This window comes from Marmota marmota, unplaced genomic scaffold, assembly GCF_001458135.2.
Source record: "Marmota marmota marmota unplaced genomic scaffold, marMar, whole genome shotgun sequence".
Lineage (NCBI taxonomy): Eukaryota > Metazoa > Chordata > Mammalia > Rodentia > Sciuridae > Marmota > Marmota marmota.
The window spans coordinates 24,599,561-24,622,673 of record NW_026000174.1 but is presented as its reverse complement, the minus strand read 5'-3'; the positions used below and the strand labels follow the sequence as shown (position 1 = coordinate 24,622,673).

The window sequence follows — 23,113 nt, the reverse complement described above, 5'->3', positions numbered from 1 at the left end:
TTGAAACGCAAACACTTTTATTTATTTATTTTTTGAGACACCTGTCGTGCTTGAGGCTGCAGAGGCGCGTCCCGTGCATATGTGCACGTGTGCAGGCGGTGCTGACTAATGACACCGTGGCCCATTGGCTCTGGTTATTTACATTCCACACTGCCTAGGAATCTCAAGCAGCAAACTGCTCTCCAAGAGGGCTCTACAGAAGGCTTTCCTTTCTTTCCCCACATGTTCAGACATGCTCCTCTGAGCTCAGCCCACATCATTGCTGGTGAAAATGTGGCCAGTAAAAAGCACTAGGGAACAGGACCCCGTGCCTTCTGTGTCACTTCCCATGAGCTTTCCATCTACTGGAAACTCGAAGGCTCCAGGGCTCCTGGATTTTCTTTGCTAAGACTCTAAAATACAAGCTGTCATCTTGTTTGTGACCCCCTCTCCTTCCTGGACATGACTTGCAAGCCTTTCCTGGCATAGATCAATGTTGATCCTTGAGCTTCCTGTCCCCAACTGCTGGCAGGACAGTTTGCTTCACTGTTATTGCCTCTGGTCCACTTGTCCTGTCATTTGGAAACAAGTCCCCTGTAGCCCCAGGGGGCCACTTCTCCTACTTCCCATTTTTTGCTTCCCTCTGCGTGTCCTCTTTTGTCTTCAACGCCTAGAACGGTCTCTAGCTGGCCCAGCTCAGGATGCCACTCCATGCTGAATTCTGATGCCCTCATGAGAATTTGTCTCAACTCTATTTTGTCAAGTGTGACCTTGTGCTGTCACCTTGGGGGAGCTGCAGATTTGCCCAAGACCACGGTTCATTCATGGGGGTCCCACATTGGGTTTGGGATCATATGCTTCTTGCAGATGGGGCTGTGCTTTTGACAACTTTCGTCTCTCCTTCCCAGCCCAGAGAATGCCTGGCACATTTTTATGAATTCAACCTCTGCTGGTTGATCATGCTATAAATCTTCAGTTTGGTTTTTGCTTTTTTTAAAAAAGGAGCCTTTGGCATTTTCCCCTGGTCACTCATGTGGTTGGGGCTTTGAGAAGTATCTTGGTGAGCTTTCTTCTGAAGGTCTGCATTGGAATACATGACATATTCTGGAACCTCAGGTCTTTTGATGTTCTGTCTTTGGGGAATGAGATGTAAATGTGTCCTTTGCTGATTCCAGGTGGAGAGGAATGTAGTGGCTACAACCTTTTTTCATTTATTGATTTAACACAGCTTTTGTGTACTTTTAAGCCAGAAACAGAGCTTATTTTTACTTGTGGATTTTATTTTCACTTATGGATTCCCATGGTATGCTTTTGTCCATTCATCCAAAATATGCTAATTGAGCACCAACTATGTACCAAACACTGTGTAAGGCACTCTGGAGGGCACGAATATATCAAGTAGTCACCATCTAGAATAGATATGAGATGTGCATATGATGAATTAGCATCTAGAATGACCAAAAGGACCATGAGAGAGAAACTGAGAGATGGTCCTGGGAGAAATGGGGGAATAAGGTGGAATTGGTTTTTTAATCAGCAACTTAATGGGGAGACCACTTCTGTACTGCTCTGAAAAAACTTCCTCCTTATGGTGACAAATTGAGAGCTGCTTCTCATAACAGAGCAGGAAAGCACCAGATTTTTTGCTAACTCTTGCAGCTCCCTCAGAAAAACATGAGCATCCTTCCTGTGTGTGTGTGGGCAGGACCTCAGGGGAGGACAGTGCCTCTTGGTCTGGGATGTGAAATAAGGTGGGGGATATTAAGATGGCTCGGGGGTGCTTAGACCATCCTCTCTGTAGACCCATGGTGGACACACCCTCAGAGATGTGCTGTGTGTCTGAGGGAGAGTGGGAGATGGTGAGTGTGGCTGATGGGACTCCATTCTCCATTCAGCACGAGAATAGTCTTTAAAACTGCCGTCCGATCAGGGCACTCTTCTCAAAGCCCTGTGATGGTGATTCATCATAAGAAGGATAAGTTATTGCCTTTTCCAAGGCCTGCAAGGCTGTATTAGTTTCTGCTGGGTTGGACTGTAATGACCTCTCAAAGGCTTTTGACCCTGTGTTAGCTTTTGGTCACTGTGAAAAAAATACCTGAGATAATCAACTTATAAGGAAGAATCATTTATTTTGGCTCATAGTTTGGTGGGTTTAGTCCGTGGTTGATTTTGGGCCTGTAGTGAAGCAGAACATCATGGTGGGGAATGTGGAGTGGAACAGAACTGCTTACCTTATGGTCACTGGGAAACACAGAGAGGAAGGGGCCAGGGGCCCTATGTTCCCTGCAAGGGCACAACTCCAGTGGCCTCCAATTTCTTCTACTAGGTCCCACCTCCTAAGGGTTCCACCACCTCCCAGTAGTGCCACCAGCTAGTGATCAAGGCTTTGACACATGGCCTTTCCGGGACACTCTAGATACAAACCATAGCAACCCCCGAGACCGTGTTTCTAGTGCACACAGAATGTCAGCCCTCTTCATGTGACTTAGTGCAGGATCCGGTGAGGGAACAACTCTTGTTTATGCCTGTATTAGAAGGAAGGAGAACAGTGGCTGATCCTCACAATGGCTCTTAATGCCTAGCCTCAGAATCGCACGCTTCACTTCTGCTTAGGTTCAGCTGGTCCAAACAGTGGGGTGGCCACTCTCTGTGGGGTGGGGCATGGAATTCCCCACTCCATAGCTCGGAACAACAAGCAAATGGAGGGAAATGTAACCCTCTTACAGGAAGGGCAGTGACAATGGGGACCAATCACACAGCCCTACAAAGGCCCTTTGCTTTCCGGCCCTGCCCGTCTGCCTGACCCCCTCTCTCTGCCTTTCTCCTCAGCCTCTCCTCCTGCTCTGCGGCATGGGCCTTGTACTGTCCCTCAAACATCAGCTTTGTTCCCGCCTCGGGACCTTTGCCCCACTGCTTCCTCTGCCAGAATGCCCAGTCCCTTGCGCAGCTCCTTCAAACCTCATTCAGCCCTGGGCTTCGAGAGCACCTCCCCAGAGAGGCTTTCTCTGCCCCCTGCACTGCTTCCTAGGCCTCTGCTCGTTTTTTTTTTTTTTTGTAGACATATAACCACTGAGACAACTCCTTCTGTCTATTTTCTTGCTGTCTTTCCCCTCCAGTAGGCTTTAAATGTCATGGGGATAGGGACCTTGTTCTGTTCATCTCAGTAGCTCATCTACCTGGATGCCTGACATTTGCCAGGCTTCCAACAAATATGCACTGAATGAAGGTGGGACAATAATGATAGTCCAAATGAGGGACACTTGCAGTCTGGGGTTAGCGGGTGGTGGTAGGGGGTTGAAGCCTCTTTGAGAATGAGCACTGGCTCTATGCCAGCTTGGATGCTTCTGTCCCATTGAACAGGAAACAGCCACATGCCCTCTTCTGTAGGGCCCTGGATGGAGAGACTTTCAGCTTCATCTGTAAGCCCAGCCAGGTGGGACCAAACACCCCAACAGTAGCCCCTGTTAAGTCAGTATCAAGCTGCACGTTTTCTCAGCCTTGCTGTGACTTAGCATGTGGCCAAGGCCTGCAGAGGGTCCAGTGTCTGTGTGGCGAGAGGGTAGACAGGTGGGTGGGGAGGTCAGCTGGGTTTTTGCTGCCCTTGTCCCTGCTTGGATCAGTGTCCAGCTCCAAAATAGCAGGAAGGTCAGCAGTTATTACAGGTGGGTGAGGAAAACAGAAAATCCTGGCCGGCAGCCCCGGAAGGGAAGAATTACATGTACCCAGCAACTGGCGGGTTTTGGGGTCTATTTGTAACCCATATGAAAATGGATCTGTCACTTTGGTCACAGTCAGTGAGACTTGGCGTTTCTGAGACCCGTGCCTTGCCCTGGGTTCCCCCTCTGTGTTGAGTTTATCCTCACTAACACCAGCCCCACCCCAGCCCTGCACTCCCCACCCCCACTCCCCCAGGCTTCTGTCCTGTCTTTGATCAACTTAGAAAGATGAGGTCTCTCCAGCTGCCACAGATGGGGCTCAGCAAGTCAGTGTCCCTTGGGACACCACAAACAAACAAAACACATGTAGCACAGTCTCCCTCTCTGAGGCTGTAGGAAGCTGCAAGCAGGCTTCTGGGTGGCACTGGGGAGATAACATAATCCTCCATGTCCTTTTACCATGGTGCCCTTGTGCTGGAGGAAGATAGAGGTCACAGAAGTCACAATGTAGTTGCCCAGTCCAGGGTAGGGGCACATAGCCCTGCTCCTGTGGGTATAGAGCTGTCCTGGGAGATGCTTACTGGCAGGTAAAGAATGGTTCACCCAGACCCCTGCTGAGACCAGGAGAGAGCAAGAAAGCCCTGCTATCCGAAAATGCTGTGTGGAGGCAGGGCTGAGGGTCATGGAACCTGCTAGTATGGCCATATGGGCCGTCTTGGCCAGCATCTGTTCAGATTGGCTGGGTGTTCTGCTTGGGCAGTGCCCATCTATTCCAGTTATGAAATATTTTAAATCTTACTCCTGTGTGGAGGCCTCATTAATCTGTAGCCCTACTGGCTGAACTACTTGGCTATAGAACTGGAGGCAGTTGAACTTAAAAAATGAGTCAGAGTTCAATAGCAGAAAGGGAGGGATTCCAAGTGGAGGGAACAGGTGGGCAGAGGCTCATACATACCAGAAAGTCTGGAACATTCTGAGGTTTTATCTTGGGAAGAGAGTTGCATGAAAGCCTTTGGTGAGGAGGACCCAGGACTAGGCCTGAGGGTGGAGAAGAGGAAGGAGTGGGTTGGCACCTTCCTTAGCCCTGGGGATCAAGAGCAGTGTTACCTGCCCGTCCTTTCACAGAGAGGTCTTGTCTTGGGGACAGAGTGGAAAATCTGGACCTGAACATAGAGTGTGATGTGCTGAAGGTCTCATAGTTGGTTGGCAACAGGCAAGGGTGAATTTCATTGTTCAGTGGCAGCCTCTGTTTCGTGGAGAAATCCATCTCTTTATCTTTCTCTGTCTTCAGTCTCCCTCTTGCTTTCCCTTTTTGGCTGAAGTTGAGTGATCCAGAATTTTCCATCATTAAATGCCCTCCATCTGGCCCTGCTTTCACCACTCTGAGGGTTTGGAGAGCATCTTTGTGGAGTTCTCGGGTCCTGTGAAACCATTTTTCAGGTGAGGTCACTGAGCCAAAGCCCAGCTGGAGAGTGGCGCAGACCCAGGGCACTGAAGCCGTGTTCTGCACCCTGCTCCCCCAGTGCTCCCAGCGTGCCCTCTTCACTGAATCACGGTTGAAATGTGAACATTAGCTCTGGTGCGTTCCGGGGATCATGCATTGATTTATAAAATCACTTATTGGCATGGATTCTGAGCACATAGGAATGGCTTAATGGTTGATTTAGAAAGGGACAGATTATCAATTGATCTTAATCATACCTGCTTTCTTGCTTCCCCTCCTCACATGGAGTCCCTGATGTCAGTTCCGAAGCCTTGGTCTGATCTTCATGCCTGCCAGCACCACCTTGGCAGTGTTTCAGAGCTGGGGTCCTGATGAGTTAGGGTACAGATAGACTCACACTCAGCCCCACTTCAACCAAGGTAGCTCTGCTCTGTCTGTATTGTATAATGCAGTCCACATAGTTTATTTGAATACATATTACATAGCAAACTTAGCAATTGCTATTTAAAGTGAGCCAGCCAGATAGCCCAGACAAGTAGCCTGTTACTTCTAAGCCATGCTCAAAATTAGAGTGATAGTACTGTGGTTTGGATGTGGTTTGAGCGTGTCCCTTGAGGGTTCATGTTGAAGGTTTGGTCCTCAGTGTTGTGATATTGTGGTGGTGGGACCTTTAAGGAGTAGGGCCTATTGATGGTCTTTTCTGGCCCCTCCCAGGTTGCTCTCTGGCTTCCTGTTTGGCCATGTGTTTTCTCCCTCTTGCACACACAACCACCATCATGCCATCCACCATGAGGTGAAGTAGCCAAGAGGGCTTTCAACCAGAGCTGGCGCTATGCTGTTTGTACTTTCAGCTTCCAAAATTGTGAACTAAATAAGACTATTTTATGTATAGATACCCAGCCTCAGGTATTTCATTATAGTAATGAAAAATAGACTGATACAGATGGTGACAGCTGGGCCTTCACTCAGCACTCATTTGAGCCAGCTGCGAGAAGACCAGGGTGGCCAAAGCAGACTCCCGAGAATGGGCTTCATGCCATGGCATCAGGAAAGGATGCTTCCTCTGCCATCAGCACCACTTGGCCAAACAAATGCCCAGACTCACATTTCCCCCCACTGGAGTGGTATGTGCCCATGGCCAGTTCCCAGGCAGCCTGGCATGTCTGCTGGGTTGCTGCTAGCCAGGAAACTCAAGCTTCCCTCCTGGCTGGGTACATCTCTGGAAGTGGCCTTGTTCCTGTGCTAACTGTCCAGCAGCACTGCCCTTCCTTCCTTCCTTCCTTCCTGAGGCTGGGGGCCAAGAGAGGCCATCCCATCCCTTTTGGATCTCCAGGGAGCCAGTTGTTCAAGTTCTTTGCTTCCGATATAGCCCTTTTAATTCTGAGAAGACAAAGCATCAGAAGGCAGGTTTTCGGGAACAGTTGCTAAGGAAAGGTTGATTGGGATTGTGTTTCCCTTTTTTCTCCCCACCATGGCCCTTGCTGAGGCAGCAGGAGTCCTGCAGGAAAGGCAGCAGCTGTCCCATTTGTCCTGCATGCAGGAGGCCCAGGCCTGGCTGCGACACCCAGCCCTGACATCCCCTCACCTGCCGACTCCAGGAGGAGGAGTCTCTTATGACAAGCCTTGAAGCTTTTTGCGTCTTCCCTTTCTTCTTTCTTTAAAAGCCAAGCAATAAATCCATCCTGGTGAAGGAAAGGATAAAAGGGAAACCTCTTCTTAATTGGCTCAAGGCCATTGCACACATTACCAGGTGCACTCAAGCTGCAATTTACTTTTTAATTAAAGTCCTTTCTACCTACAGGAAAGCTGAACATTGGGCTAGCTTTCTGGCACTTGAAAAGGGTGTGAGGGGGAGCAGTTAGAAGGAGAAAGCTTGGCTTATCATTTGGCTTATTGAGTTTGATTTTTTCCCTCCTTGTTATTCTTTTCCATTCCTCCACATGTGTCCCTGTCTCTTCCCAGCCTGTGACCTGCAGGAGAGTCTTCTCTGGATCTTTGTACCAACCCAATGGCTGCCCATCAGGCTCTTGGCCCACCCTCTCCATCCCTTGTCCCATAGCCTAGGACATCATCAGTCTCGGTAGCAATTTGGCACATTCTGGGCACATTGCAGAATCTCCTGTCTGGTCATGGTCTGTGCATCCGTGGTCACTGTTTTACTCCAGGTCAATGCTGGCAGGAAGGAAAACCATTTCCCTTGGGCAGTCCCATAGAAAGCATTTGAAACACCTTCACTTTAGGGATGACTCAAAGTGTCAGACAATGATCACATCTTGAGGGTGAGGCTTGCTTCTTCTCCTGTCAAGTTATCTGTTGCCCTCTTCCTTCCAAATGTCTCTGAGGATCTGCATTCTTTTTTCTCATTATGTAGGGTCGTTTTCCTCTTTTTGGAAGCCATGGTCATGCCAGCGTCACCCAGGCTGTAATCTTCTGTGTAATCACTTCCCAAACCGAGGATCTTCCTGAAGACGATTAGGACTGTCTGCCTCCCCTTGGCATTAAGATAAAGGCTTCCATCTCTCCAGGTCATGTCTCTGCACCCTCTAGCTCTGCTGTGCCTCTTCAATAGCACCAGTCCTGGCTGTTGTGGCTTCATTTAGGTCTCCTGGTTTGGAGGGGACAGGTAGGCACAGGCCCCTCACCATTAACACTATCTGTAGGAAACAGAACCTGGGAGGGGCAGGGACTTTGCGGGTTTGTGGTGTGAATGGCTCCTTTTCTGGCACCCAGTGGCCTTCAACTCCTGCTGTGGCAGGCAGTCTTCACGGAGTTGGCAGAGAAGATTGAGAGGCATCTTCCCCGGCCAATGTGTGTTTCAGTAGCTCCTACATTGGTCTTCTCTAGCTTGTCTGCTGAGTTTCCGAGGGTCAGGAGGTGTCAAATGAAAGATGATCAGAATCAGGGCTAATGTGACTGGGCCCTTGCTTTGGGCCGGGCACTTGCTGAGCATAGCTCGTACATGACTTCATGTAATCCCTGCCTCAGACCCCAGGTAAGAACCATCACCCCTTTTGCAGATAAGGAAACTGAGCTCACAGCACACAGCAGCTGTGGGATCTGACATCAAGATGATGGTCTGATAGTCTGATGGCAGAAAAATAGCTTGACAGCTGCTAGAGTCTGAGTTTTGGCCTCTGTCCACACAAAGCCCACTCCCGATGCCCTACCAGTGGTGGCTGACAGACATTCTTTGGAGGAGGGAAGAAGGTCTGTTCTCAGCCAGCCCCTCACCTTTTTTCCCCCCCTGTGGCACTAGTGGTATGCCTCCACCAAAAAGAGTGAGATAGGCAGGAGAACTAAATCTAATTACTATCTGAAAGGAACTTTGAGGAACTTTCCTCATTCCCCAGATGAGGAAACTGAGGCTCCAGAAGAAGGAGGGACTGGGCTCAGGGTCTTGCAGCTCACATGTAGCCTCCTCACCTTCATAGGTTAGAGAGGCAAGAGGGGGGTCTTTCCTTGGATGATCACAAAGAGCTCCAGTAGAGTGAGCCTCGAGATGGACCTGAAGGTCCTTTAGGATTTTGGAAGACAAATATGTGGGGTAGGAAGGGCTTTCCAGGAGAAAGGAACAGCTTAGGCAGAGGTATGGCAGCCTGGGATGGCAAGTGGGTCTGGGTGGAGAGAAGGTGCCTCACAGGTCCCTCCAGAAACCGTGACCATGGATGGTTCATGAATGCTCTGGATTGTCCGATACCCTGCCAGGAATTAATTGTATTCATAGTAATGAGCTTGGACCCTGGATGCCAAACAGACTTAAATAAACCTCTCTTAAATGTTGGATTTATGATGCATTTTGCATAATAGTAGCAGTAATTCCACCAGGCACATGCGAGATAGATGAACCCAAATACTTAAAGAAACCTGGGCCAAGAATGCCAGTGAAGAACACCTCATGATAAATCATGGCTATTAATTTGCATTCTTTGGGGCTGCCAGGCTGGAGCAAACAATTCTTTAGTCTCCTGGGAGTGTTGAGCAGCAAGCCTTTATGAGCACTCGGGGTAATTTATACTAATGCCTCTGCTCTGTCCTTGCTCTCCTAACATGACTCCTTTGCTGGCAGAAATATTAAATTAGCTCCATCTGTGTTGTGTGGCTCTCCTGGTTGTCCTGCGTCAGGGGTTCCCTTTTGACATCAGCCCCTGCATGTGCCCAGAGAGCTTCGGTTTCCTTTTGGCTATCTTGGAAAGTGGCAGGTGCTGATGGGTGGACTTTCATGACACAAGGCAACCCCTGGATCTAAAGAAACCTCATGTGAATCCACGGTGGCCACATGATGTGGATTCCTGAAAGATCAAGCTAGAATCTGGGTCAGGGGCCTCCTCCTGGAAGATATGAGATCATGTGGCTTTATTGGAATTTGGATGTGGTTAGGAATTGAGGGAGGATCTTATGTTTTGATAATTTTAAGACAATGCATAATTAAACAGAAGTTCCAAGCTATCTATCCCAATTAAATTTTTAAGTCGGGGCCAAAGGGATGGCTCACCCATTGTTTGTAGCACTCACTCTATCTTCCTGTTTGAGGGAGCAGATCTGACCAGCTCTCTGGTCCAAGCTGGGCCAGGGCTTCGTTTTCAGCTTTCAGAAGTCATTTGCCTTCTGTGTTTTCATTTGAAAAATGGAAGCCCAGTTTTTTGGTCTGACCCATCTGTCAATTTTCCTATGGGGAGGCTCTTTTCTAGTTGATGTCACAGACAGCCACTGAGGAAGGTGACCTCTCTGTCACTCACATACTGGTGGACCTTGTCATGTAATCAGTGGTGGGGATTCTGTGGCCCCAGCATGGGACAGTGCACTTCTTCTGCTGTATAGAAGGCCTTGTGTTGGAAGTCTCCGGATGTGCATGTCAAATGTGAGCCTCTGTCTCAGGACATCAGTCTTGCCCAAACTGCCTGTCATGCTCTGTGGAGGGTGCTGTGGCTCAGGAAGGTCAGGGCTTTGGAGCTAGGCCAATGTGAATTCCGATGTAGTGTCCTTTGCTTGTTGGGTACCATCCCCAGTCTCTCTGAGACCTGGCCTTCTTACTTGGAAAATGGGCTAAAATGCCCTGCTCCATGGGACTACCATGAGGGTTGTAAGAGAAAACATCTTGAAAGGGTTTTGCAAAGAGTATGTGCTCACTGAATGGTAGCACCCTCTGGTAAATGTGCACTTGCAAGGGATGTTACTTTAAGACCTCTAAAAATCTTTACCTTCTAGCCATAGCTGTTAGAATGGCAAATGATGCTCCCAGTATAAGCTTTACTGATGTTTTCCTTTGGGCAGAAACTGGTGCATGCTTCCACATTCCTGACAGAGGGCAGGAAGGTGAGAGTCACATGAGGGCCATCTGTTCTTTGTCCTCCTCAGAAGGGCACTGGCCAGCCATGTTGAACATTCAAGCCCCCACCCCACCCCCCATGCTGGTCCTTGGCATAGACCTTCACCTCCTGATGCTGTCAGTGAGGGATGGTGCAAGAAGCTAAATCCAGCAGCATCTCACCTGTGCACAGCCGTGGCAGGGGGCACTGCAGAGGTGCTAAGTTCACATTGATGAGTTTATATTCCAAGCTGGGCAACTTTGGACAGGAAACAACTCTCTCTGTACCTCTATTTGCTCATCTGAAAACAGAGATGACAGTAACTCTCTCATATGGTTCTTATGAAGTCTTATGCAGGTACCATACTTGATCTGGCATCCAGCACATGGCTGATAGTCAATAACTGTTAGTTATTTTCATTCTTTTTTCTCATTACTTCCCTTGGTACCTGGAAATCTCTCAAGGGGCAAGCAGGCCACATACGTGTGTACCCCTTTTCTAGAGAAGGGAACTAAGCTTCAGCTGTTACCCGGTCAGGGATCCCTCTGAGTAGTGGCTGGGCCTGGATCCCTGCAAGACCCTGCATGGTAACCATTCCCACGTGGTGGGTGGTGTGCAAAAGCCTGCCCTGCTGCCAGGGGAGACCAGGGGAGCTGAGGAAATAGATTCCTGGGCCCTGCCACAGATATACTGAATCAGAATCTCCAGGGTGGAGCCTGTAAATCTTTGTTTCTAAAGTGCTTCCCAGGGGATTCTGATGCCCAGTTAGTGTTGGAGTCCTTGGTCTGCATTGCTGGGCACACAGCTCTTGTGTCTATTCCAGGGCAGAGGGATAGGGTCAGGACTCTGGAATTTGAACAAATACTCTCACAGTCTGAAGCCAAGCAGATACTGTCATCGGTAGGTTAAATAGGAACTTGTGGAAATGCAAGTGAAAAAAAATGGTCACTTTAATGCACACCAATCTTTTTTCCAGGTCATTGGATTTCTTTCTGGATTAAATAACCTCATTACGTATTATGGGCTCAGTGGAGAAAGCCTATTTAAACAGGATTGAATCGTTCTTTGTCAAGATATTATGTTTGGCCTGGACATGGCTAATTGACAAGAGGTTGCCAAAGCCAACTTTTCCCTTTACAAGAGCTGCCCCCACAGGGTGTGTCTTAGTGGCCAGGGAGAAGCTCCTCTCACCAGAAGAACCCAGAATTCACTGGATGCTTCTTTCACTTTGATTTGACCTAGTTGTTTACAGGACAGAGACCTTGGGGGCTTCTGGAAACACAGGGCCCAGACTCAGGGCAGCATTGATTTTTTGAAGCATTAGATTTATCACCCAATAACCTATTTCCACATGCTGAGAAAACACACTGCAGACTCATTGGCATCCTGCTTCCTCCACACGGAATCAGGAGTTGATTCTGCAAAGACACATCTTGAGACTCTCCCTGGCAGTTGTCATATTGGGGTGGCTAAGCACTGGGACCAAGGGTCAGTCTTCCTGGAATGGAATCCTGACTTTGACACTTACTAACTGTGAGCTCTTGCACAAGCTACTAACTTAGTTTTATGCTTTAATTCTTTTGGCTGCAAAATGGAAATAACAAATTTTTACTCCATTCGGTTGCTGTGAGGGTTGAACGAGATGATCCGGGGAAAGTTGAGAGCCATAGAAAGCACTGAACAAGTGTTAACTGTCCCTGCCACTAGTGTCTCCAGTAGAGTGTGGTATAACTGGTAAGAGGGAAGACCTGGGGGAGGTTTGGAGAGTGAGCCCTTGGAGGCAGATGAATTACTCATTCATTTAACCAGGTGGCAACAGTGCATTGAGCCCTGAGGGCCCCAGGAACTGTGCTGGATTGATAGCTTTCTCAGGACACTTGGCTCAGGCTGGGGCCTGATAGTGAATCGGGTCAACACACATCACAGGAAGTACAGTCAAGGTGAAAAGTGGAGCATGGTGAGGGGAACAGAAGTCAGCAGGGAGAGCCTTCTTGAACTGGGTGGTCAGGGAAGCGCTGAGACTGGTAAGCCAAGATCTGAAATCAAAGAAGGATCTGGTTAGGTGAATCCAGGGTTAAAAAACCTTCCTAGGCAGAGGGTGGAATCCCCAAGGGAAGGAAGAGCTTGATGAGCTCAAGAAACCCTGAAAAAAAGGGGCAGGGGGCCAGGTGAGGTTGGAGGCATGGGAAGGTATGAGATCTGCAAGGCTCTCTGGGCTGCACTGGAATGAGATGACGCAGATTGGGCTGTGCAAGGCCAGTCAGCAAGGCTAAGATGGCAGGGGACAGATAGACCTGCAGAGTTAAAAGGCTGTTCTGGTCATGATGTGGTAGATAGAGGGAGTGGGGATATGAAAGGAAGCAGAGCGACAGATGAGGAGGACGTTGGGGTGGCCCATGGTAGATTCAGTTCGACACATTGAATGACATGTCACATGTTCAGCCCAGGCTGATGCTCTTTGGAGCAAACATGATCCACGGAAGGGGGTTGTCTCTTCTGGTTGCAGTCTGGGACCCCAGCCTGGCTGAGTGAGCTCATATCTCTGCTCACAGAAGAAACGACCTGTGTGTCTGCTTTCCCGGCCGGGAAGAGTCCTAGCTGCATTTCCCATCAAGCAGCCCCTTGCTTCCTGAGTGCCCTGCTCCACTTCTGTCCCTCTTGTGTCAATCTCCCTGAACCAGAGTTCCTCTCTTTCCTGAGCATTTCCCGTCTCCAGGGACCAGCTTCTGTCTGTTTCAATTTATCTTCTTCTCTGGCTGCTCCAGCAGCCTTGTGGCCTGTTTCCCGATCCCCGCTTCTCATCTCTGCCCTGCTTGCCTACTTATCAGCCACTAAATGTGGGTCACAGTTGTGCTGGTTCTGCCCTGGAGTTCAAGGTCAATGCTGGGTGGAAGAACGGGTTTTCATCACACTGGGGATTGTTCAGTCATTTCGGGAAGGACAGTTTGCCTGGGCAGATGGGAAGTGGCCCCCAATCCAGTGCAGTCCTGAGTGTGAAGATCTGTCTCTTTCTTCTGTGCTTAGAATGTGGGTCCCCCGCAAGTGGTTTTAGGAAACCAAAAGCTCTCAGTCCCCCGGGTAGAGGACTTATGGCCTGCATACTCTCTGGGATGAAAGCTTCTTAAAGGAGTTCACAGAGAGAGTGAGAAAGAGAGAAGAAGAATGAGAGAAATTTGACCTACGAAGAGGCTACCGATGTTCCACACCCTGAGATAGTTTCTAAGGCATCTTGGCTATGTGAAGTGATCTAAGAGTGTGACTCTTATTCCAAAGAACACTTTTCCAGATTGGGATGTTGGGGGTGGGGACAAAGCAGGGTGTGACCCAGACACTTTAAGCAGAAGATAGAACTTGAGTGAAAGCTAAAACCTTGAGCTCCCTTCCGTAGTGGCCTTCCTGAACTTGCCCTTTCTTTCTCTCTCCCTCCCTCTCTCCTTCCTTCCCTCCCCACCGCTCCCTTCAGCCTGACACCATGGAGAACTAGAGACAGCTGTTTTTTAACTCTCTGTTGAGCTGTTGTGAAGCTACCTTGTTGCATTCCGGCTTGTCAGGTGTTCTCACCAGCTGCCCTCTGGGTAAGTTCTTGATGAGGGGGCAAAGCATCAGCCACAGAACAGACAAGAAGTCAGGCATCCTGGTTCCCAGTGTGGAAAGGCCCTCAGAGACCCCTTGGTCAGTGGTTTTGAATTGTGTTTCATCATATAGAATGTTTGGACAAGGAGAATCTTACCTGGAAACCTAGTATGTTCAAAGAGACCCAAACAGACTGATCTGGCTGAAGCCGGGCTGAGGATGCGTGGAAGTGGCTTCTTCTCCCCTCAGCTGTCTGCTGAGTAAGCCTTCTCTTAGGAACTCAGCTGGGCTTGAAAAATCACTAATGAGTTCAGACAGGAAGAGTGACTTGCTCAAGGTCACTCAGATCCATAGAGACTCATGCTTTAAGGGAGCCCCGTGGTCCTGAGACTTAGCCTAAATCAGAATCCAGGACTCTGGATTTTCCCTGAGATCCCTGGTACATTAACCCCACTTTTTCCTTCCTCTGGCTATAGTCACTGGCAGAAATGAGTCATAAACTAAGGGTGCTTCTGGGAAGACTTTGTCCTTAAGGATCCTCAGGTATATATGAATGGAAAGCAAGCCATGTAGAGGGAGAAATGAGGCCTAGACTTTGAGAAGTGGGGGATAGGAGCTGTAGGGTATGGGTGCAAAGAGCTGGTGGACTCCCTCCCCATAGCTACCTTCCCCTCCTATGTTGGAGGGTGATTGATCAGTCTGCTGTCTCCAAGTTTGGCTGTATAACAAACAACCCCCAACTCTCAGTGACTTATGAAGCAAAAGTTTCTTTCTTCCTCATGTTGTGCCTGGGCTGTGTGTTGGCTGTGATTTTGCTTCATATGTTTTCTCATTCCCTGATGTTTTATTGTAGCTGAGAAGAGCAAGAGGCTGAGCCAGATTACACAGTCACATTTAAAACTTGGGTTCAGACTTAGCAAACTTCATGTCTGCTTGCATTCCATTGGCCAGAATAAGTCACATGGCAGAGCCTGACATTGGGGGTGGGATCTTCGTAAGTCACATAATGTGTTAGTTAGCTTTACCCAAGATACCAACTCATAAAGAGAAAAGACATGTTTTGGATTATGTTTTCAGAGGTTTCAGCTCATGGTTGCTTAGCTCTGTTGTTCTGTGGCAGTACAGTATCTCTAGGTGGGAGCTTGTGGTGAAGGAGTCTGTTCACTTCCTGAGAAGCTGGGAAGCAAAAAAAGAGAGGAAGGAAGGGTCTGGGGTTTGATATCCTCTTTAAGGGTATGTCTCCAATTACCTGGCTTCCTTCCACTAGACCTTATCTCTTAAAGGTTCCAACACCTCTAATGGTCTGAGGACCATAGGCCTGTGGGGTAGATTCAAACTGCAATGCATGGCAAAGGGAAGGAGGTTGTACAATACTCTTAAAAACAAGGGAGAGCATAGTGAGTAACTGCAATGAATGCAGTCCACAATAGAAGGTGTTTTGGGGGGACTGGGGAAGTTATACAGGATGCTTACTTTCATAGGACATAGTTTTTGGAGATAGAATGACCTTTAAAGATCTATGGGCCCTAACTCTTGAAGACCTTAAGAAAGTCTATGCCAGGTCTTTCAGAGGCCTGGCTGCCAATGTCATATAACCCTCATGGGAGATTTCTGTTTTTCTTTCTCTTTCCTATAAGAGGATATGGGCCTGAGTTGGCTTGCAGAGGTAGCAATGGGCATTCCTCACAGGGCTGACTGGGTTTGGTGCCCAGAGAGGCCCAAGGAGCATCACTGACTGGTGCTGAGCTTAGGCCATGCTTTGCAGGGAAAATGGGAGGGTGGGGGTCTAAGTGGTCATTGCCCTCACGTCTCTTCCATCACCCTTTCCAGGAATTGCATGTTTTGTATTTTACGGTACTGCTTTGACAGATGAAAAATCAAAACAGAAGCTCTTTCAGATACTGGGCTTCCAGACAACTCCACCTTCCCAATAGAAATCAATGGATGTCCACTTTAATGGAGGTGTTAGTATTTTTCATGGTATTGATTACTAGTAAGTCAAGAATCAGGAAATCATTCCGCAGTGGGATCATTGGAGATCTTGATCTGGGTAACTTGGAGAAGTGATTCTGCCAACCTTTTTAACAGTGTCATTGGCTCCTGGCTCAGCAGAAAAGCTTCACACAAATCACCCGTGGGCTTCCAGGTGGCCTTTGAGCAGACACATTTGCTAAAGAGGAGCAGGAATTCCTCGCTGGGGAGTGCTAATGGCTCTGATGGCTGCTTGCTCTTCGACACACTTCAGAAAGAAACTAGTCTGTGGGTGGAAACAGGCATTCTGATATAAAGGAACTTCAAAAGGAGCCAAGAATCTGCACCCTTTTTTTTTTTTTTTTTTTTTTGCATTCGAACAGGCTTCTTTAGTATTGCAAAACTAATGAAGAGAGTCAAGAGACTTGATTAAAAGTGTCCCTCCTTCTGGTCTGAAAAAGACAAGCAGGTGCCAGGACAGGTGAGAGGGGGTAGAGCATGGAGTGAGCTCACAGTGTTCTGCTCTTGTGGACCTTTTGCTCCTCAGAAGTTGTTCAAATTTCCATTTTTTTCTCTAGGCTTTTTATTTCGGAAGATATTAAACTTACAAAGAAGGTCTAAGAGTAGTACCAGGAACAGCTGATGTCCTTTGGCCAGACCTCACCATTGCTAGCATTTTGTCACATTTATCTTGTCTTTCTCTCTACGGAAACTTCTTATCTCCCTGAACCATTTGAGAAACACAGACATTATGCTCTCTAAATACATCAGCATGTCTCTCTTTAGACATTCTCCTGTGGAACCACAATATCCTTCTAGCACTGGGGAAAATTAAGTCAATATAATACTTTTATCTACAATCCTTATTCATATTTGCCTGCTGGTCCCAAGGATGTTCTTGTAGCAGGGCCAAATCCTGCTCACTGCCTGTTCTCATGAATAAAGTTTTATTGGAACACAGCCACACTCATTCATTTATACATTGTCTGGGGCTGCTTTTGCATTACAGATGCAGATATGAGTGGTTGGGAAGGAAAAATGTCTTGTGAGGTCTCCAATGTTTTGTCACCTGCCCTTTTAAGAAAAACTTTGGTAACTTGTCTATTACCATTGTGTCATCCTGGAGCCAAACAAAAGTCATATTTTTGCCTAGGTTTCAAATTTTTAAATATGAATAATACATGATTCCTAACTTATGAACATTTATACACAAATGACTTATGTCATTTATACACAAATGACAGTGGTCTCCCTAGTCTTTTGCTCCTAAGAATTTTTGCTGTACTCACTTCCTCTGCATCTCCCATCAGTTCCTATAAATCCCTCCTCTGTGGAGCTGTTTGATGTAGTGACATGGAATGTGCATACCCCATGTCTTTATTCCTGTGATTTCCTTTGCCTGAAACACCTCTTTGCCCTGTCTTGACATTCAATGCAAGTATCACCTCCAGGAAATCTCTGAACTTTTGTAACCAGCCATTCCCAAGTCTCTTTTACCTACCATCTGGTTGTCCAGGCTTCTAAAACCCACTGGATTTTCTGATGTTGAACTCATACACTAATGTATTGATTTATCTTCTGTCAGTCTCACTACTGTTTTGTGGGGGCTTGGAGGGCAGAGACCAGATCTCATTCATCTACCTTATATCTAACATTAGGTTCTGAAGTGCTCAGTAATCATTTATTGGATGAATGGATGGATTCCTCAATGGCTCAAGAGCTTTTCTCCTATTCCAGGCCCACCTTAGGGATCTCCAGCTTTTCTTCCTCCTGTCTCTAAAATTGACATACTTAGTCTCACGGTTGACAACTTGCATGTGGCCTTGGATCCATCTAATGTAGGGACCAAATTAACCAGTAAGGGAAGAGAGCAAGAAGGACAATGGGACTGCAGTGTCCTTCCTCCCCACCTGGCCTCCCCAGCAGGAGTCCCATTTCAACCTTCCACTGCTTCATTCCTGACTATGGTAGTCATTGGTAGTAGCTTAGAGTTGGGTACTTTGGCCACAACTGTGTGGCAGGTAGTAGTGAACGTTGAGTGTGCTGAGCATCATCTCAACTTCATCCTCATAGACACCTGAAAAGAGGTCACCACCCTCTTTGCTCCAGACCAGGAAACTGAGGTTCAGGGAAATAGGTTTCTTGGTTAGGAAGTGTCAGGGCTGGTGTACAGACTTGGAGCTTAGGGATTCCAAAGCCTCCCTCCCCGTCCCCTGCAGTGTACCTTTCCCTTAAAAGGGCTGATGTGTCCCTGGCACCTCAATTTAACCTCTGAAGGAACTTTTTGTCTCATGCATTGCTGGAGAAGGGGTTAGGATCTGGTTCAGGACTGTCTAATAGAGGGAGCATTCTGTGACAAGTTGAATGTCCTGGACTTGTTCTGTTTCAGTACGTACTCAGAGCACATGCCACTTATGAACCCATAAAATGTGGCTATTGTGACTTATTTAATTTTAATTAACATATTTAATCCAAATAGCCACATGTGGTTAGTGCCCACGTCAGTGCAGACTAGAGTCAGTGTTGGCCAAGTTCATCCTGGGTAAATGTGCAGTGTGGGTTGGGTTAGCACAGTTTTCACAGAAGAATTGGCATCAAATTCCAAGAAACCTGATTAGCAACCAATTTGTCCTGGAATCGGGGACTGTATTGCATCACTGTGATGAGCATTGCTGACAGCTTTCAGGCTTGCATTTGAGGCGATTGGCTCTTCCAGACTCCCAACAAGGCAGAGGGACTCTGGAAGGCCTTGGAGAGGAAAGGAGATGTGGAAGGGAAGACCCAAGGGACCTCTGAGGGCGGAGCTACTAGATATTTACTCTAGTTACACTTCTCTGGGCGCCTGCCTGTGATCCTTTTGGGGATGTGGGATTGCAGGGCTGAACTTGGCTTCTCAGCTAGAGTTGCCGCTGGAGCGTAGGCTCCCAGGAAAATGCCTGCTCTCCTGGGATGTGGTGTGGGCTGTTCTGCTAGAGGCAATAGGCAAAATGGTTACAAACCAGGGATTTGAGACTGCACATGCTGGTGTTAAAGCTTACGAGCTCAGTGGCCTTGGGCATGTTTCTTCACCTCTCTGTGTTCAAGTTTCTCCAACCATAACATGGGGTTAACTTCAGAAACCCACATCCTCATTAGGTTCTCGAGGGAGTTAAACAAGCGAACACATATTAAGTATGTGCCTCACTAGCACTGAGCAGCCAATGATCCTTGTGGTTTTAGGGCGCTGGTACAAGACTGTGATGCCACAGTGTCTGATCATCACAGCCCTTAAGCTTCTGCTCTTGGCTTTTTTTTTTTTCTTTTCTTTCTCTATTTCTTTTTCCTCTTCTTCTTCTTCTTTTTCCCTTTACCATCAGTTTCTGCCTTTCAGAACTCAAAATACTTTTGGGAGCTTTGCAAAAATTTGCTCCCAAATCCTGGGAAAGGATGTCTGTTTTCTCTTCTCATCTCCCTCTCTCTGGATATTTATAGTTCTGGATTGAACAGAGCTGCTTTGATTTCTCAGAATAGTTTCCACAAAAGTGTGGTGTTGGGCGGGCAGGGCCGGGTGGAAAGAGTGTTAGACTTGGCATTGGAAGGCCTGGGTGTGAATCCTGCTTGCCAGCATTGTGACCTCCAGCCCCAGGCCCATGCCAGGGAAACCCCTGTGCCTCAGTTTCCTCATGTGTGTGTGGGGATGGAGCATCGTCAGATGACATGATGCAGTGACCCCTCTGCACAGAGAAGACGGAAATACCAGTTACAGCTGAGCATTTAAATCTTTCTCCAACTTTTCGATGTTCAAACTCACAAGTTGAAAGCTACTTGGGGCCCTTCCTGGTTGGATTCGAGGCTGGCAGCTGTCTGGAAGCAGTCTCAGAGCTCTGCAGTTAAGGCAGCAGACCCTGTCTTCCCAGCTCTCTGATGTTCTGCTGCCAAGAGTTAGACTACTGGAGCAAAGCTTAGGAAAAGAACTGACTGCAAGCTGAGCTTAAGTTTGCCCTGTGGGCATCACACCAGGAGAATTGTTCCCCAGAGGCAGGGGGGTGCTAGGTGAAGCACTGACTTGAGAAGAATAGCTTGACCTCAATGGTTAGTGGGGCAGGTCCCCTGCCTGTGGCTCTCTGACTCCCCGAGGGCTCTGGGTAGAGTAAGGTGGGGGCCAACTCCTGGGCTGGGAGAATATTTCTTTCAGGGAAGGAGAAAGCAGGGAAGAGTTAGCAAATTGCAGGAGACACATAGAGAGTCCCTCCATCTCTGAACACGAGGACAGTGTGGGATACTGCATGAAGTCCCAGGCAAGTGATGTGAAGGGAAAGCCTGGGCCTGCAAGAGACAGGCCCAAATTTAGTTTTGTCACTTTCCAGCATGTGACCCAGGATAAATGTCCTCTTATACCCTTGAGTTGCCCATTATTAAAATGGGGATTAAAGGTGAGGCATTTAATATTGGGAGAAATATATGCGAACCTTTTTCCCTGTGGCATTTTTAATAAAGGACACATTGTGTGTTCCTGTGATGACTTGCTTTGCTATTTGCAGAAGGCTTTATGGAGCCATCGCAGAGTTTTGGGACGGTGCTGTGCTGGGTTGGTGGGGGTGGAGGCTGGTTTGGTGGTGGTGACAATGGTGGTATTTCTGGGACAACATGTGAAGCCCTCGATCCTGTGCACTGAAGGCCCAGAATCTAGGGTTAGGGTATAGGTTGAACTGTGTCCTCAGAAAAACTTATGTTGGAGTCTTCACTCCCAGTACCTCAGAAGGTGACTTTACTTAGGGATAGAGACTTTCTAAAACTAATCAGGTTAAAATGAGGTCACTAGAGTGGGTCCTTATTTAGCAGGACCAGTCTCCATATGGGAAGGAGAAATTGGGACACAAGGTCATACATAGAGGGAAGATGAGGAAACCAGACACAGTGAGAAGACACCATGTACAAGCCTAGAGGGAGACCCTGAGCAGATCCTGCCCTCCCAGCCTCCAGGGGAACCGCTGCTGCCAACACAATGATTTTGGACTTATTGTCCTCTAGAACCGTGAGCAAATGCATTCCTGTCATTTCAGGCACTCCATCTGTGGCAAATGAACATGGATAATGGTCCCACACCTTTAATAAGAGAAAAGTGAAGAGGGTGGCCCTGGGGGCACTCAGATTCCTTGGCCACAGCCCTGCCCTGCCCTTATTTCCTATGTGGTCATGGGCAGGTCCCTTCATCCCTGAGAGCCACCACTTTCTCCTGGGGACACACAGGTACACTGATGCCTGCCCTCCTGTTCATTAGTGATGAGGTGACACGGGAAGGTGGGTGGCAACTGCTGCTATCCATTCTCTTGTCCTGTTCTTAGCTCCCAGCTGGTGGGTTCTGCCCCTCAGCTGCCCACTCTCTTGATGCTGAGAGTCTCTGGCAGCAGCAGCACACCCACAACCCGGGAAGGCTTTGGGGCAGATCTTTGGGCATGGTTCTGTGATAAAGCTGTTCTGGGAAAGCCTCCCTCTGGCCTGTGCTTTGGGATGAATTAATGAAGGAACCCTTCTTTACCAGACATCTGATTTTTGCCTGCTCATTTAATCCTTATCACAGTACTGTGAAGTTGGTGTTATTATGCCCATTGTGCAAACTGGGAAACTGAGCATTGGAAGGCACAAGGAACTTGCCCCAGGTCTCCTGGCTTAGCAGTGGTGATGCAGGAATGTTAGTAAGTTGTGTGATCTCAGACCCCTGGTCTTCCCCACAACTTGGTGCTGCATTTGGAGAAGAAAGGTTGGTTTTCAGCTTCCAAACATGGAGTTATCTGCATGTGGCTGTGGGCAGAGGTACAGAAAGGGCCTGTGCAGGGCTGCTGTTCAGAGAGTCCTCTGTCACCTCCCTTTCTTCCCCTCCCTTCTCACCTCCATGAAAAAGGTGCCCAGCAGTTACGGAGGCTGCTGTTTCTTCATGGATTTTTAATAAAGATGATAAATGAATGAAGCATTGATAAGAAAAGGCAAATGGTATTTGGGTCATGCATTATTCTAGTAAAATGTATTTTTCACTGCAGGTCTTAAGTGACTTTTTCGTTAAAATGCCATCACAGAAGGAAAGGTTAAACAAAATGAGTTTTCCATGGCAGAAGCGTCAACCAAGGGGCCTCTGCAGGGTGAAACTCTGGGACAGCGGCCCTATAAGCTTTGCCGACTCTGGGGTGGCAGAATTGTGTTCTGTTGTGCCAACAACAATTTTCTCCCAGCAAGAAGAGTGGCTCCCTGAGAAAGGCTGGCAGGAATCTCAGTATCCTGCTCCCTGGAGGCCTGATGGGGCCTGAGGACCTAAGAGAGTGGTCCCTACAGCACTGTTAAGATGAGCAGGCACATGAGCCACCCACTCCCTGGCTGGCTTGGCCTCTGGTGTGGGGAGCTGCCTCTGTGTCCTGTGCCATTGCCTTGGGCCTGCAGCCAGAGGGGACTGGTCAGAGCTGTGTTGGGCAGAGCTTTTCACAGGCTTCCTGTTGGCTCTGAAGGAGGCTTCTCCCATGAGCAGGACCCCGAGAGCTTCCCTTGATCTGATGTTTGCAGGTCCTGGGCCTTAAAGACACTGGGTACCACTTGGTGAATTGCTTCTCATATTAAGGTTATTTTTTCCCTCCCTGAATCTCTTTTATGCTTTGGAAAGATCTGTCATAACCATTGTGTACATTGCACCCTGTCTTGGCCTGTTCCACTTCATATGTTGAACACTCATGAGCGTGTCCTTGGTGCTAGGTCCTGTTCTAAGGACCGAGGACACAGAGATGATCACATCTCAGTCCCTGCTGTCCCCAAGCTCCCCTGTAAGATAGGAAATGAGCAGACAGTTCTAGTGTGAGGCCAGCAATGGACAGTGAGATGACCCCTACACTGCGTATAAAAGCACCTTCAGAGCCAAGGGTTCTGGGTCCAAATGACATCAACCTTGGACACAATTTCTTTGTCTCTCTGGGTCCGAGATTCTGTAGAGTGTAGATGTAAAATAGCAAAATTAGATGGAAAATAGCAAAAATCAAGGGGAAGGGAAAGGCAGCCCGGATGTGATTATTGGGCTGAATTTCCAAAGGCTGGATAGCCATTTGCTAGGCAAACATTAAATCTCTAGACCGACACTTAAGGAGGACTTGCTGGGTGCTGGGTCACATTCCTGGCATTCCATACCCCTCAAGCCTTTGCTCCCCTCCTGGCGGCCTGTGTGGGAG

General features: G+C 48.1%; 1 protein-coding gene and 1 long non-coding RNA gene across 4 annotated transcripts in view; one reads left to right on the top strand and one right to left on the bottom strand.

The window, feature by feature from the left end:
* The window catches only part of Galnt18 (polypeptide N-acetylgalactosaminyltransferase 18), a 338,683-nt gene that overhangs the window by 33,935 nt on the left and 281,635 nt on the right, over positions 1-23,113 (top strand). The gene's annotated exons all lie outside the window — the stretch shown is intronic.
* LOC125612059 lies at positions 225-22,930 on the bottom strand. Its single transcript, XR_007342318.1, has 3 exons — positions 22,798-22,930; positions 1,545-1,548; positions 225-235 (listed from the first exon to the last, which is right to left on the bottom strand). It is a non-coding gene; the product is annotated as an uncharacterized LOC125612059 (long non-coding RNA).